Raw genomic sequence first — 13,979 nt, 5'->3', positions numbered from 1 at the left:
GCTCAAAAATTATAACTCTAACGGGGAAATTATAACTCTCCAGTTTTCCGAATAATAATTTAATCACGATTACACGGTTTATGTGGTACGAGCAAAACTGGAAAACAAGTGTCGTAGTACTGCTGCACGCATTTCCACGAGACACTGCACACGATGGGTTACCATCGCGACTAAGGTTCTTGGTGCAGTATACTGTTTCACGAGGCGCCTGAGCGTGAAGCTACCTGCTCGTGAATCAGTAAAGGTTCACCTTGCAGTGGTGTCTATAGGTTACCACTCCATATTCGTTTGTTTCGTTGTGCACAGCGAGTCTGCTGTAATGCCAAGTACGCATGCATTTAACCTAATTATTTTAGGCGAGTAGGTGTGAAAATAAAATATAGCGTTATATCGTGCATGAGGTTCTCAATGCAGTGAGTCAACTAATGAATGTTCTGCGCCGCAGCTATAGTTAGTTGCTTTGAGTTTACATATCTGCAACCCTTTACATCCTGAGTTATTTTGCAAAAAACGTATCCAAATGCAAAATTCTTTCAGTTTGCTTATGAATAAGCAATGAACAAGTGCTTATGAATGTATAACATTCATAAGCGTACTTGTTCAGACTGACTTTCCCGTTCTAATATATATATATATATATATATATATATATATATATATATATATATATATATATATATATATATATATATATATATATATATATATATATATATAAATTGTAGAGAAGCCTTGGGACATGGTAATGGGTTACCCTCTCCAGCGCCTTCTAGTGGGTCATCCTCTTTGGCTGCTTGAAGAAAGAACGCCGCTCGCGCAGGGAGTTCGTGCCTTGCCGTGACTGTCGCCATCACTCATTGTCGTTGAGTGCTGTCTATTAAACACCTTAACAATTTGGTGGAGAGTGCTCTGCTCCCATTCAATGCCCCTGGAGCTCCGATCCCGTACCTTGCCATCTACCATGCCTCAAGACGCCGCCCAGCAAACGCCTCCTCTCGCAACGAGCACATGTCCCGGTGTCCCCCGTATACGCGACCCACCTATCTTCACTGGCGCCGATAGCACCGACGTGGAGGACTGGCTCGCAATTTACGAGCGCGTCAGCATCCCCAACAAATGGGACGAAGAAGGCAAGTTAAGCAACTTGGTGTTCTACCTCGCGGGCGTAGCAAGCTTGTGGTACAACAACCACGCGTCCGATTTTGCGACTTGGGCCGATTTCAAGACCGCCGTCATCAGCGTTTTTGGCCGCCCAGCAGTTCGTAAGCTGCAAGCCGAACAGCGCTTGTTGGATGAATTTCGTCATTCTTTCGATGTCGGGCAAACTTCCCTCGGCCGCACGTCCGCTGTTACGCATCGCATCGACACTGGCGCCCAACCACCACTACGGCAACGTCCATATCGCGTGTCTCCCACAGAACGCCGGGTAATTAACGAGCAAGTGGACGATATGCTTCGACGCGATGTAATTCGGCCCTCCGACAGCCCATGGGCGTCTCCTGTTGTTCTCGTTACGAAGAAGGACGGTTCTGTGCGGTTCTGTGTGGACTACCGACGGCTCAACAAGGTCACCCGCAAGGATGTTTATCCACTGCCGCGAATCGACGACGCGATTAACAGCCTCCAAGGAGCAGAATTCTTTTCATCTCTCGATTTGCGCTCGGGGTACTGGCAAGTACCCATGGCTGATGACGCTCGACCAAAGACAGCCTTTGTCACGCCCGACGGCTTGTACGAGTTCAACGTCAAGCCGTTCGGTCTGTGTAATGCGCCCGCGACCTTCGAGCGCATGATGGACACCGTTCTGCGTAACTTGAAATGGCACACGTGCCTGTGTTACCTGGACGACGTCGTCGTCTTCGCTCCGGACTTCTCCACGCATCTCCAACGTCTGCGGCATGTTTTGACACGTTTGAGCAACGCCGGCCTCCAACTGAATCTGAAGAAGTGCCGATTTGCGGCACGGCAGCTGACAATCCTCGGCTACGTCGTGTTCAAAGACGGAATCCTTCCCGATCCGGCCAAGCTTCGGGCCGTGGCCGAATTTCCCAAACCTACGTCCGTCAAAGAACTGCGCAGTTTCGTCGGACTGTGTTCATACTTTCGACGCTTCATACGAAACTTTGCCACCATCATATCGCCGCTGACGAAGCTCCTTGGAAGTAACGGACCCCTAAATTCGTGGTCGTCCGAGTGTGACGACGCGTTCGCAAAGCTCCGTCGTTTGTTGACGTCTCCACCCATACTACGTCACTACGACCCTACGGCCCCTACGGAGGTACACACGGACGCCAGCGGCGTAGGCCTCGGCGCTGTCCTTGCGCAACGCAAACCAGGGTTCCCCGAATATGTCGTGGCATACGCAAGCCGTACGCTTACCAGAGCCGAGACCAATTACTCAGTCACGGAAAAAGAGTGCCTGGCGATCATATGGGCCCTTACAAAGTTTCGACCTTATTTGTATGGTCGCCCATTTGATGTCGTCACCGACCATCATGCACTATGCTGGCTGTCGTCATTGAAGGATCCCTCAGGCCGTCTCGCCCGCTGGGCACTTCGCCTGCAGGACTACGACATCCGCGTGCTGTACCGCAACGGACGCCAGCATGCTGACGCCGACGCCCTCTCGCGCTCTCCCTTGCCTGACGACAATGCCCCCTGCTCAGTATCTCACATAGCTGTTGCTTCAATCAGCGTTCACACCATCGCTACCGAACAGCGCAAGGATAAATGGATCACCTCGCTGATCGACTTGCTCACTGATCCGACGGCAACACCATCCACTCGCGCGTTACGTCGTCAAGCCCACCATTTCGCCGTTCGTGACGACCTCCTGCACCGACGCAATTACAACGCCGACGGCCGCCAGTGGCTACTAGTGATACCCCGCAGTCTGCGTTCTGATATATGCGAGGCCTTCCACTCCGACCCGCAATGCGCGCACTCTGGGGTATCCAAAACTTACCACCGCATTCGACAACGATACTTCTGGCGTGGGATGTACCGCTACGTGCAGAAGTTCGTTCGCGCCTGCCTCGATTGCCAACGCCGAAAACCTGCAACGCACGTGTCGCCAGCAGGTCTACAACCATTACCTTGCCCCAACCGTCCGTTCGGGCGCGTGGGCATCGATTTGTATGGACCACTTCCTCTGAGTTCGGCTGGTAACCGCTGGGCCATCGTCGCTGTTGACCATCTAACGCGATACGCCGAAACCGCCGCCCTCCCAGCGGCTACAGCGCGCGATGTTGCCTCCTTCCTACTACACCGATTCATACTGCGTCACGGTCCACCCCAAGAGCTTCTCAGCGACCGAGGCCGTGTCTTCTTATCGGAAGTCGTGGAAGCCATTCTGAAAGAGTGCCATGCTGTTCACCGCAAGACTACTGCTTACCACCCGCAGACGAATGGCCTAACCGAACGCTTTAACCGCACGCTCGGCGACATGCTGTCAATGTACGTCGCCGCCGATCACACCAATTGGGATGCCATTCTGCCCTTCGTCACCTACGCCTATAACACCGCCCCTCAGAGCACTACTGGTTTTTCACCGCTCTTCTTACTGTACGGAAGGCACCCGTCGCACACCATCGACACGATACTTCCATACAAGCCGGATTCATCTGAGTGTGCGCCTATTTCTGACACAGCCAGGCTCGCTGAAGAGTGTCGCGAACTTGCCAAGACATTTACGACGCAGGAACAAGAGCTGCAGAAGAGCATTCGCGATGGCACCACTACTTCTGAACCCACGTTCCTTCCTGGAGCGCTCGTATGGCTCTCGGTCCCTACCACTGCAAGTGGCCTTTCTTCAAAACTGCTGCCGAAATACGAAGGCCCATACCGGGTCGTCGAGCGCACATCCCCGGTCAACTACTTGATCGAACCCATCGAACCAGCTTCGGACATGCGCCGTCGAGGGCGCGACATTGTCAACGTGGAGCGCCTCAAGGCCTACTATGACCCACTCATAGTGACGAGCTGTTAGGTCGCCGGACGGCTCCCTTTTCGTACCCGGGGTAATTGTAGAGAAGCCTTGGGACATGGTAATGGGTTACCCTCTCCAGCGCCTTCTAGTGGGTCATCCTCTTTGGCTGCTTGAAGAAAGAACGCCGCTCGCGCAGGGAGTTCGTGCCTTGCCGTGACTGTCGCCATCACTCATTGTCGTTGAGTGCTGTCTATTAAACACCTTAACAATATATATATATATATATATATATATATATATATATATATATATATATATATATATATATATATATATATATATATATTATATATATATATAAGTCGCCCTAAACGCCCCCCCCCCTCCTATGAAGGGCTGCACGGACGCGAGATGGAACGGCAGGCACACAGCGGCTTTCTTCGAGCAATGAAACCTTACATGTTTGTATAACTCAGCACAGGAGGCGTATCTAGGTTTCTCATTTACCAGAGCACAATGGGGAAGGGTAAAAAGGGAGGGGGGGAATGGCGCTCTCTACGCAGGGGCGGAGTCAATAAGCGTTGAAGGACTTGGGCCGGGCTAACTGCATTAAGTGAATTGCGTGGAATAAATCTAATTAAAACAACAAACAGTTAAGCCAAGGAAGCCATAGGAGACATTATTTGTTATTTTTAACCGCAGTGCAGTAGTTAAGACGGCTAATAAGGCTGCAACAGTGACTAGTTGGTACGACTTCATTGTGTAATGCACTGCCAGGAATGACAAGGACCGAGCCTGTACATGAGTCTTTCCATGCTTTATAAATAAAGCGAGTTGTTAGTTTCCGCATCACCCTGTGAATTGTCTTTCGTTTTTCTTCAGTCCTCGTCATTCCTGGCAGCGCATTACAAAATGTAGTTATGACGGGACTGGCTCACTCGCCTTTAGATCTGTGCGTTTGTTGCAAAACTTAGCGCTCGGTAACTTTCATGAAGAAAAATAAGCATCGTAGATGTTCACACGGCACTCAGTCAAGAAAAGAACAGACACCCGCTTTAGAAATTAATTTTTGTTTTTTGAAAGTGCGCGGATCATACATTCAGGCAACTTACGACCAGCGCAAGACGCGGGGAGAGAAGGAGCGAGAGAGAGAGAGAGAGACAAAGGAGTTTTTACATAAGAGCAGACGAAAAATCCCTCAGGATGGACTGCAACATCGGATTCCAGCAGGGAACGTTGGATCCGCTGCGGTCTTTTTTCACATAAGTATATATTCCATGTCCTTTCAGCCACAAGTAGTGACTGCTGATATATCACTGTTCTATCACAGCTACCTGTTCTATCCACTGTACCACATCACTGTAATCGACAGAGACAGGAGTATGCGCTTTTTGGCATCTTCAGCAAATCGCACCGGTGCGCCCTGGTGCGCCATTTCATCGAACGGTCGTGGCGCATATAGGTGCCCCGGTGCGCGTCGGTGCGATTTGTCGAAGATGCCTTTTATTTTGTTTGCACAAATTTGCCTGTCCCTCAGTTAACTCTCGCTTTTGAACCCGTGATAACAAACTACTAATAGGCCACTGTGGAAGGCACGTGCGCGCTCGTCATTGTGGCTGATGCAAAATTTTAAAGCATTAATTTCTTGTACATGCTTGTATCGGTACACTCCGCAGGGAGAGTTTAACGTTATCAGCTACAATTTTTTTTTAAACTCAGGGTAATTGTTTTCGGAGGTAAAATTTTCTTCAGTTGCGTCTTTGTTCAGTGAAATAATGAATTGTCAAGACGAACTTTCATCGGCTTTTTTTTTTTTCACAGCATCACTTTTCTCGTAATGCTTATATAATTTTCGGCTGTTTTTTGTGTGTGTGATGAATTACCACCGAAATATTTGAGAAGTTTCCCAGCAAGAGCACAATGCGATTCTTAACGCAAACAGAATGATACTGTATCTTTAAATTACGTAGGTGCAAATACAGCTTCCTCGAGTAATAGGCGGTGTTCAAATCCACGTTCCCGCAAGCTCTCGACATAGGCGTGCGCAGGGCTCCCCTTCAGGGGGGGTGGGGGCGAAGGTTCGTCGCAGCGCCCCCCCCCCCCCTCCCAATTATGTCAATGTATGGCGCTGACATTGCGCCCCCCCTCCCTATTATGCCAATGTGTGGGGCTGACTTTGCGCCCCCTCCCCTCTTAAGTGAATAGGTTGGGCGGCCGCCCCCCCCGCCCCCCCCCCCCCCCCCCCCCCCCGTGCGCACGCCTATGCTCTTTGATAAAAGAAAGTAATCTCGAAGGAATTTTGCTCATTGTATAAGGGGAAAAAATTCCCCAGCGAAAGCGGAATCATTTTCGAAGGTTGTGCATTTGCGTATACTGCTGGCACTAAGTGGCTTACTCGTCGATATGTTTTCAACATAGGATCGCATGTTGACCGTAATTTTCAAGAAGCGCTGTGATCGAGGCGTAAGTTTCGACGCCCCGTATTATTCTATAAATAACTGGAAGCTCTAATATATGTAAAATGGAATGAATCAGCGCTGACCGGGTTTCTCCACGTTCTTTCAAAACGAAACCAAACAAAATTACCACGTACGACTAAATGGCTGACTTCGGCTTGGCCGGTGCGTTCATCTTGTCGGTGCGAGAGGGCTGCTGAAAGGAAAAAAAAGTTTGCTTTATCACTTCTGTTTGCACGGATATCTTGTAGCTCGAGCTGCGTGGGGCCCTTTTTCACAGTTTATGTAAAATGCATTTGAGGGGAAGTTGTTCTCAGGTGTAACGTTTTCGTGCATGCCATACCTCATCGCGTTCTAACGCATGATGTGAGAACATGGGCGTAGGCAGGGGCAACGTTTATAGACGTTGGGCAGGGGGGTGCAAAAGGGGCACTTACCCCACTACCCTACCCCACTCAAGCCACACCGGCACTTTCCCCCCACCCAATTAAGCTATGCCAGCTCTCTCTCTCCCCCCCTCCCCCAGCCGCGATGTAACACGGGTTTGCACTCCCCAAGGCAAAATCCTGCCGACGACCATGTGTGAGAAGCACCCCGGAACGGGCCTGCTTAATAGGTAGTGATACATTAATATGAGTGCTTCACACGTGTGTACGTGCGCACAGTAAATAACCAGCAAGATTTTGTCGAACAGGCGTTTAGGGACTGTGCGGTTTCGGTTTCTCATTCCGTACGCAGCTGTGGCCGTTGAAACAAACGAACGTGTTCACAGGCAATCCGTATAGTGCCTCAATCCGGCTGCAAGTGACGTCAGACGACGTGAAAATAGAAGCGAGAACTTCGCACTAACTGGTTAACACGAACGCGCCCGAAATCGCTTGTCGTCGCTGTAGTTGCTTGCTGTAGCTGGTGGTGGTGGTGGCTCTTGGAGCTTGGAGATTTTCCGGTGCCCCTGTTGTTGGGATTCACCGCTCTTTCCCAGCTGGCTCGGCTCGAACTAGCGTGCTCGTGTATCGGCTATTCAAGATATCGGCTATTCAAAGAACATTAACGGCTATGCGGGGCGCTTCGTAGCTCACGGCACGCCACCGTTCATGTGGCTCTGTTTTTATATGCACTCTGATTTGCCACTGCACTATATACATCGGTTTTGTAAATAAAACACGCAACGAGCGCTTTGATGCGCGCAAGTGGCATCACTAAGTGCCAGGTGTGGGCCGAGCATTTAGGCTTATATAGCCTTACGACCGGTGTATCGATGGCTGTTTCACAGTGTGACTCACATGTTTTCTATTTTTTTTATGCAAAAGGCTCCTGTACGTCCGGCGCTTCATTTGCATGAATACATTGCTTACGACGCAGGCTGCCTGTAGCATGCACTGTATGATCTGCGGGCGCTTTACACGACTTGCGGGGCGGCACGGGCAGGGTGGCAGGAACCGCTGACAAGCCTATCTATTCATTATCATGAGTCCCGTATATATCAACAGCGATGGCCTTCGAGATTGAAGATAACAGGCCAATGTGGCGGCGTTAATGCTGTGGTTGTGCGCATATAAAAGCATCATGAGCCCCCCCCCCCCTCCCTTCCCCCTCCGCTCATTCGGCATTTCCTCGTGTGAAAAGTAAAAGTTCGGGGTTCCGCGGCACTGCAGAAAAGCCGTTGGGGTCCCCCAAGACCACAAAGTTTGAGAATCCCTGGTCTAGAACAGGGGTCTCAAACACGCGGCACTAGGCTTCGCAAGGAATGAAAGGTTTGTGACTTTGCTAAGTGGTACTCGCATTATTTACGCGCCTATTGCGATTAATAACGCTTTATTCGGGTATGGTACAGACTACAGAGGCACGACTGGTCTCAAGCAATTTTTTTTCGTGACGCACCCCATGGGGTTACCATGTCTTGGAACATAACCGTAAAACAAAATCTTTATATTTCATAATCAGCGTCCAGATTTGAGTCATTCTGAAGATCAATATCGTTATGTTTCTCGAATCCTGACGCCGAAACCCTTCGAAATTTATCTATATATGAGATATGGGAAATGCGTTCCCTCAAATGGACATCTAGGTGACATTCTGTTCGACCCCCACCCCAGCCCCCTTGCACTTCCACCCGGCCATTGCGGGACAAAATTTCGTGACTGCGGCCCGCTCTATGAGGTCAGTTTGAGACCCCTGGTCTAAAAGAATGTCCTGCTAAATTTAATCAGCTTCAAAGGGAGACTATAGGGAAAGTTAAATTTGAGTCGATGGAGGTGATCCCGATGGTTCGGATGATCGTGGCGACACGTTGAAGGACTGGACAGGCTCGGTTGTTCAGATCCTGGTAACTTGAGTTTATTTACACACTTTAGACAAAACAAAGGCCGGGGCGGCCACTGAACAGCTCTCGCGACAACAACTGGGCTGGGCCCGCACCAAGCGTTCAAGCCCTTAAGAGAATAACTCTAAGTCCTTCGTCCCTGGATCAGAGTCGGCGCCAAGCACGACCTCTGTCCCTTCCGCAATCTCTCCGTCGAGCACCAAGCTCTTCCTCCCTCCTCTCCTATTTCTTCCTTTAAATCCCCCCTGTCTCGTCTGAGACCGCCTTACGGGACCAACCCTTTTTGATACTCCACCAATGAAGCAGAGAACTTTGTTTCTCTCAGAGACGTGTCTCCGCTTCCGCGTTCCCACGCTTTGCTGCCCTCACTATGCGGCAAGCCAACTAAAACGCCATCAATCACATACACAGTCAACGTACACTGAAATGCACCACACCAACGTGCCCAGTTTACTATGCCGTCTCGAACCTTGTCTGCGACAAGATGCCGCCGCCTGTTGCAATTACTGCAAAACCACATCGGTGCTCCTTCAGTGAGGACCGTCGCGACGGCGACACATTGTTCACGTTGTCAGTCTCCGTGAGATCGCTTCCGCCATACGGGTGACTCCGCCGCGAAAGGAGCGGTCGACAAAAGGTCGCGGGGTTCGGCTACAAAGGCGCGGGTAGAGGCGAACGGCCTAATGGCCCTTCCGAGCGCCCCTTTTCCGTCACGCGCCGTCTGCGATTAGTCACCGTTGATCCGTACTGGGGAAATCGTCCCCCGAACATAACTGGGAATAACGAATTTTTTCCGTATTTGAAAGTTACGCTTGCAAGGTACCAAAATGGACACTCTTTATGCGAGAAGCTTGGTTAGCTTGAAAAAGCGCAAAATGAAGTCGCAGGTGGCGACGCCACCTCAAAGTGTCCATACCAGCGGCCGTGACGTCATAGATTTTGACGGATTCTATTAGGGCCCACATAGTTCTTGAGTGGTAAAAATAAAGTGCATTGTTTTCTGACAGTGCGAAAGACTTAAAGTTTTAGGAAAATTTGGGGGGCCAATGTGACCCAAAATACGAAAAAACAGCTTAAAATCCGTGACGTCACGCTGGCGTTCACGTGCGGAGATTTCAGCGGGAAATTTTAAAATTAAACTTTGGCCTACATTTTCTCTGCTATTAATAAACATTGGCGAGATCATCAACAATGCAACGCTCAAGTAATAATTTATCGGTCTAAACTGATTCATTATCTCACTTTAGTGTCACTTTAAGTAGTTCTTTATTAAAAATCGGCAATTTAAATTTATGTGTTTGTCTATAGCAGCCCAGGAATTTTAACCCTTTCTGTCCTTTACTGGAACAATTCCCCTATATTTCGTGGCCACTCCCCCGTATCGGGTATGAGTCACCCCTATACTTCGGTAAATAAGAAGAAGGAGAAAACCGTTAGCCGGGGTTGCACGTTTTGATCACCGTGCTGATTCCATTGCTCCGACAACTCGGCAAGCCTGCCAGTGCTATCGCAGTGAGTTGAAATCATTCGTGCGTCTTTTTTTTTTTTCCCCCTATTCAAAATCTTCCAATTGCGCGAAAGCGATGTCGCTACTGAACCTATAGCGTTTCACGGAAGTGTGTGAAATGTCTGTTTAGGCGTGACCTTGGTTTCCAACATCGGTGATGTTGGAAACCGCTAATGCTCGATTCTTCGTGGGTTATGTTAGCGTGATCGAAATCTATACAAGCTGGTACGGCGTTGACGAGGTGGTTTTGACGGTCAGTCATATTGAAATGCGTGGCGCATCACGTTGACACGGACGCAGGGCTTACAGTAAAGGAGGGGGGGGCTGCTCACCCCCCCCTTCCATTTCTTAAGGAGGGGCTCCCCCCCCCCCCCTCGGTAGGTCAACTGTTGCTTTGTGGCACCCATTCCATTTGCCAAGCGCTGAAGGTTATTTTTACAGCGAAAGCTGTTATGAGATCATTTCATCGGCCGTTTTTGGCGCCGTAGTTGTCCGCCGCCGCCGGTGTCCGTAACCAGTATCGCTCGAAATAAGAAAAAATTCCAGGATGGAACGAGGTTCGAACCTGGGCCATCTGCGTGGGAGCCCAGTATTCAACCTCTGAGCCATGCCGGTGCTTGAAACTGCTTTGCAAAAAGGTCCTATACAGGCTTCATGTCGGGAAGGAACCACATTAGCATATGCAATATAGCGTAGTAGAAGAGTAAAATAAGCACCAAGCGTCGCACAACGCTAATTCTGTAACCAGGCGTCACACAATGCGAATTGCGCAACGAGTAGGTTGTTGAATGCTTCCAACCCATTAGAAAGAGCTCTGCCATAAAGCGGGGCACAGACGGTTCGATTTTCCATGCGATCCGACGGCCGACGCGGCGGTGGGGGAGAGGGAATGGTGGCTGTACGATGCTATGAAAGGTCACCATTCCGGTTTCCCCTCCGCCGTGTCGGACGTCGAATCGCATGAAAAATCGTACCGTCTGTCTCGCCCTTAATTCTTCATCGTCATCAGGCACAGCATCAACAAAGTGCGCATAATGCCTTACATGCGTTTAGCAGGTACCATCGCTCTCCGTAGAATGACGAAAAATGGCACAGTGCCTGCTGCCCTACTTCTCAAAAATTACAATGATTTATAGCGTAGTGGGTTCCTCGCAAGTGCACTTGTATTGGTTGCCAAGGAAGCCCATAAGCGCATGATCCATTTCCTCGGGGTCTCAGTAAAGTTCTTCGCCCCCCCCCCCCGTCTCTCTCCCACGTCAACGGATATTATACAGCATGACGGGAGAGGGAAATAGCGACCGGGCGTCACCCAATGCAAATTACATAACTGGTGGCCCGTTTAAAGATTCCAACCCATTACAAAGGGCTGAGCCATAATTCTTCGTCGTCATCAGTCGTCGCGTTAACAAAGTGCACATAATGCCTTACAGACGTGTAGCTGGTGCCTCGCTTCTCCGCAGAATGACGAATAATGGCTTAGTGGGTGCTTCCCAACTTCACAAAAATTGTGATTTATGGCGTAGTGGGTACCTTTCTAGTGTACTTGTATTGTAGCCCCAAGAGAGCTTAACGGGTTCTAGAAACGCCGCTCTTCCAGCTTTTGCTGTGACTGTGCTGCGGGTTCAGCGCAGGCCTGGCGTTTTTTTTTTTTTTTTTTTTTTTTTTGCCAGTAGTGCTTTGTGCGGGGAAATTATAACTCTCGAGTTTTCCGAATAATGATTTAATCATGATTACTCGGTTGATGTGGTACGAGAAAAACTGGAAAACAGGTATCATAGTACTGCTGCATGCATATTTCCACGAGACACTGCACACGACGGCTTACGTACACCGTGTTCAACTAAGATTCTTGGCGCAGCGTGCTGTTTCACGAGGCGCCTGAGCGTGAAGCTACCTGCGTGAAGCTACCTTGGTGTCAAAAGTTTACGACTCCATATTCATTCGTTTAGTTGTGCATTACGAATCTGCTGTAATGCCAAGTACGCATGCATTTTACCTACTTTTTTTAGGCAAGTAGGTGTGAAAATAAAATATGGCGTTATCGTGCATGAGGTTCTCAATGCAGTGAGTCAAGTAATGAATGTTCTGCGTTTCAGGTATAGTTAGTTGCTTTTCGTTTACATATCTGGAACCCTTTACATCCTGAGTTATTTCTGGAAAAATCGTATCCAAATGCAAATTTCTTTAAATGCGCGATTCGATCGGCACAGTGAATCAATGCAAGAAATGCACACGAAATAATATATTTATTTTTATAACATTCATAAGCACATCTAGAGACAGTTGGCTTCACCTGTGCGAGTTGCGACGAAACTGACTTTCCCCCAGAATAATATATATATATATATATATATATATATATATATATAAGCCGCCCTAAACGCCTCCCCCCCCTCCTCCTATGAAGGGCTGCACGGACGCGAGATGGAACGGCAGGCACACAGCGGCTTTCTTCGAGCTATGAAACCTTACGTGTTTATATAACCGAGCACAGAGGCGTATCTAGGTTTCTCATTTACCAGAGCACAATGGGAAAGGGTAAAAAGGGAGGGGAGTGGGGGAGTGGCGCTCTCTAAAGGCCCGAACACACGTACGCGTTGCAGCGCGTCAACGCGTGACTTTTTGACGCGGCGTCGCGCCCTCTCCCTATGGGGAGAGAGGGCGCGCGGCTACGTGAAGCTGCGCGCCCTCCCTCTCCAGAGGGAGAGGGCGCGACGCCGCGACAAAAAGTCACGCGTTGACGCGCTGCAACGCGTACGTGTGTTCGGGCCTTAAGCTCAGGGGCGAAGTCAATAAGCTATCCCAGAGCGTTGAAGGACTTGGGCCGGGCTAACTGCATTAAGTGAATTGCATGGAATAAATCTAATTAAAACAACAAACAATTAAGCCAAGGAAAGCCATAGGAGACATTATTTGTTGTTTTTAACTGCAGTGCAGTAGTTATGACAGCTAATAAGGCTGCAACAGGGACTATAGTTGGTACGACTTCATCGTGTAATGCACTGCCAGGAATGACACGGACCGAGCCTGTACATAAGTCTTTCCATGCTCTAAATAAAGTGAATTGTTAGTTTTTGCATCACCTTGTGTTGTCTTTCGTTGTTCTTCGGTCCTCGTCATTCCTGGCAGCGCGTTACAAAATGCAGTTATGACGGGACTGGCTCTCTCGCCTTTAGATCTGTGCGTTTGTTGCAAAACTTAGCGCTCGGTAACTTTCATGAAGAAAAATAAGCATCGTAGATGTTCACACGGCACTCAGTCAAGAAAAGAACAGACACCCGCTTTAGAAATTAATTTTTGTTTTTTGAAAGTGCGCGGATCATACATTCAGGCAACTTACGACCAGCGCAAGACGCGGGGAGAGAAGGAGAGAGAGAGAGAGACAAAGGAGTTTTTACATAAGAGCAGACGAAAAATCCCTCAGGATGGACTGCAACATCGGATTCCAGCAGGGAACGTTGGATCCGCTGCGGTCTTTTCTCACATAAGCTAGTATATATTCAATGTCCCTTCAGCCACAAGTAGTGACTGCTGATATATCACTGTTCTATCACAGCTACCTGTTCTATCCACTGTACCACATCACTGTAATCGACAGAGACAGGGGTATGTCGCTTTTTGGCATCTTCAGCAAATCGCACCGGTGCGACCTGGTGCGCCATTTCATCGAACGGTCGTGGCGCATAGGTGCCTCGGTGCGCGTCGGTGCGATTTGTCGAAGATGCCTTTTATTTTGTTTGCACAAATTTGCCTGTCCCTCAGTTA

Source organism: Rhipicephalus sanguineus, chromosome 9 (genome assembly GCF_013339695.2).
Source record: "Rhipicephalus sanguineus isolate Rsan-2018 chromosome 9, BIME_Rsan_1.4, whole genome shotgun sequence".
In the NCBI taxonomy this organism is placed as follows: Eukaryota; Metazoa; Arthropoda; class Arachnida; order Ixodida; family Ixodidae; genus Rhipicephalus; species Rhipicephalus sanguineus.
Note: the sequence above shows the minus strand (reverse complement) of the source record.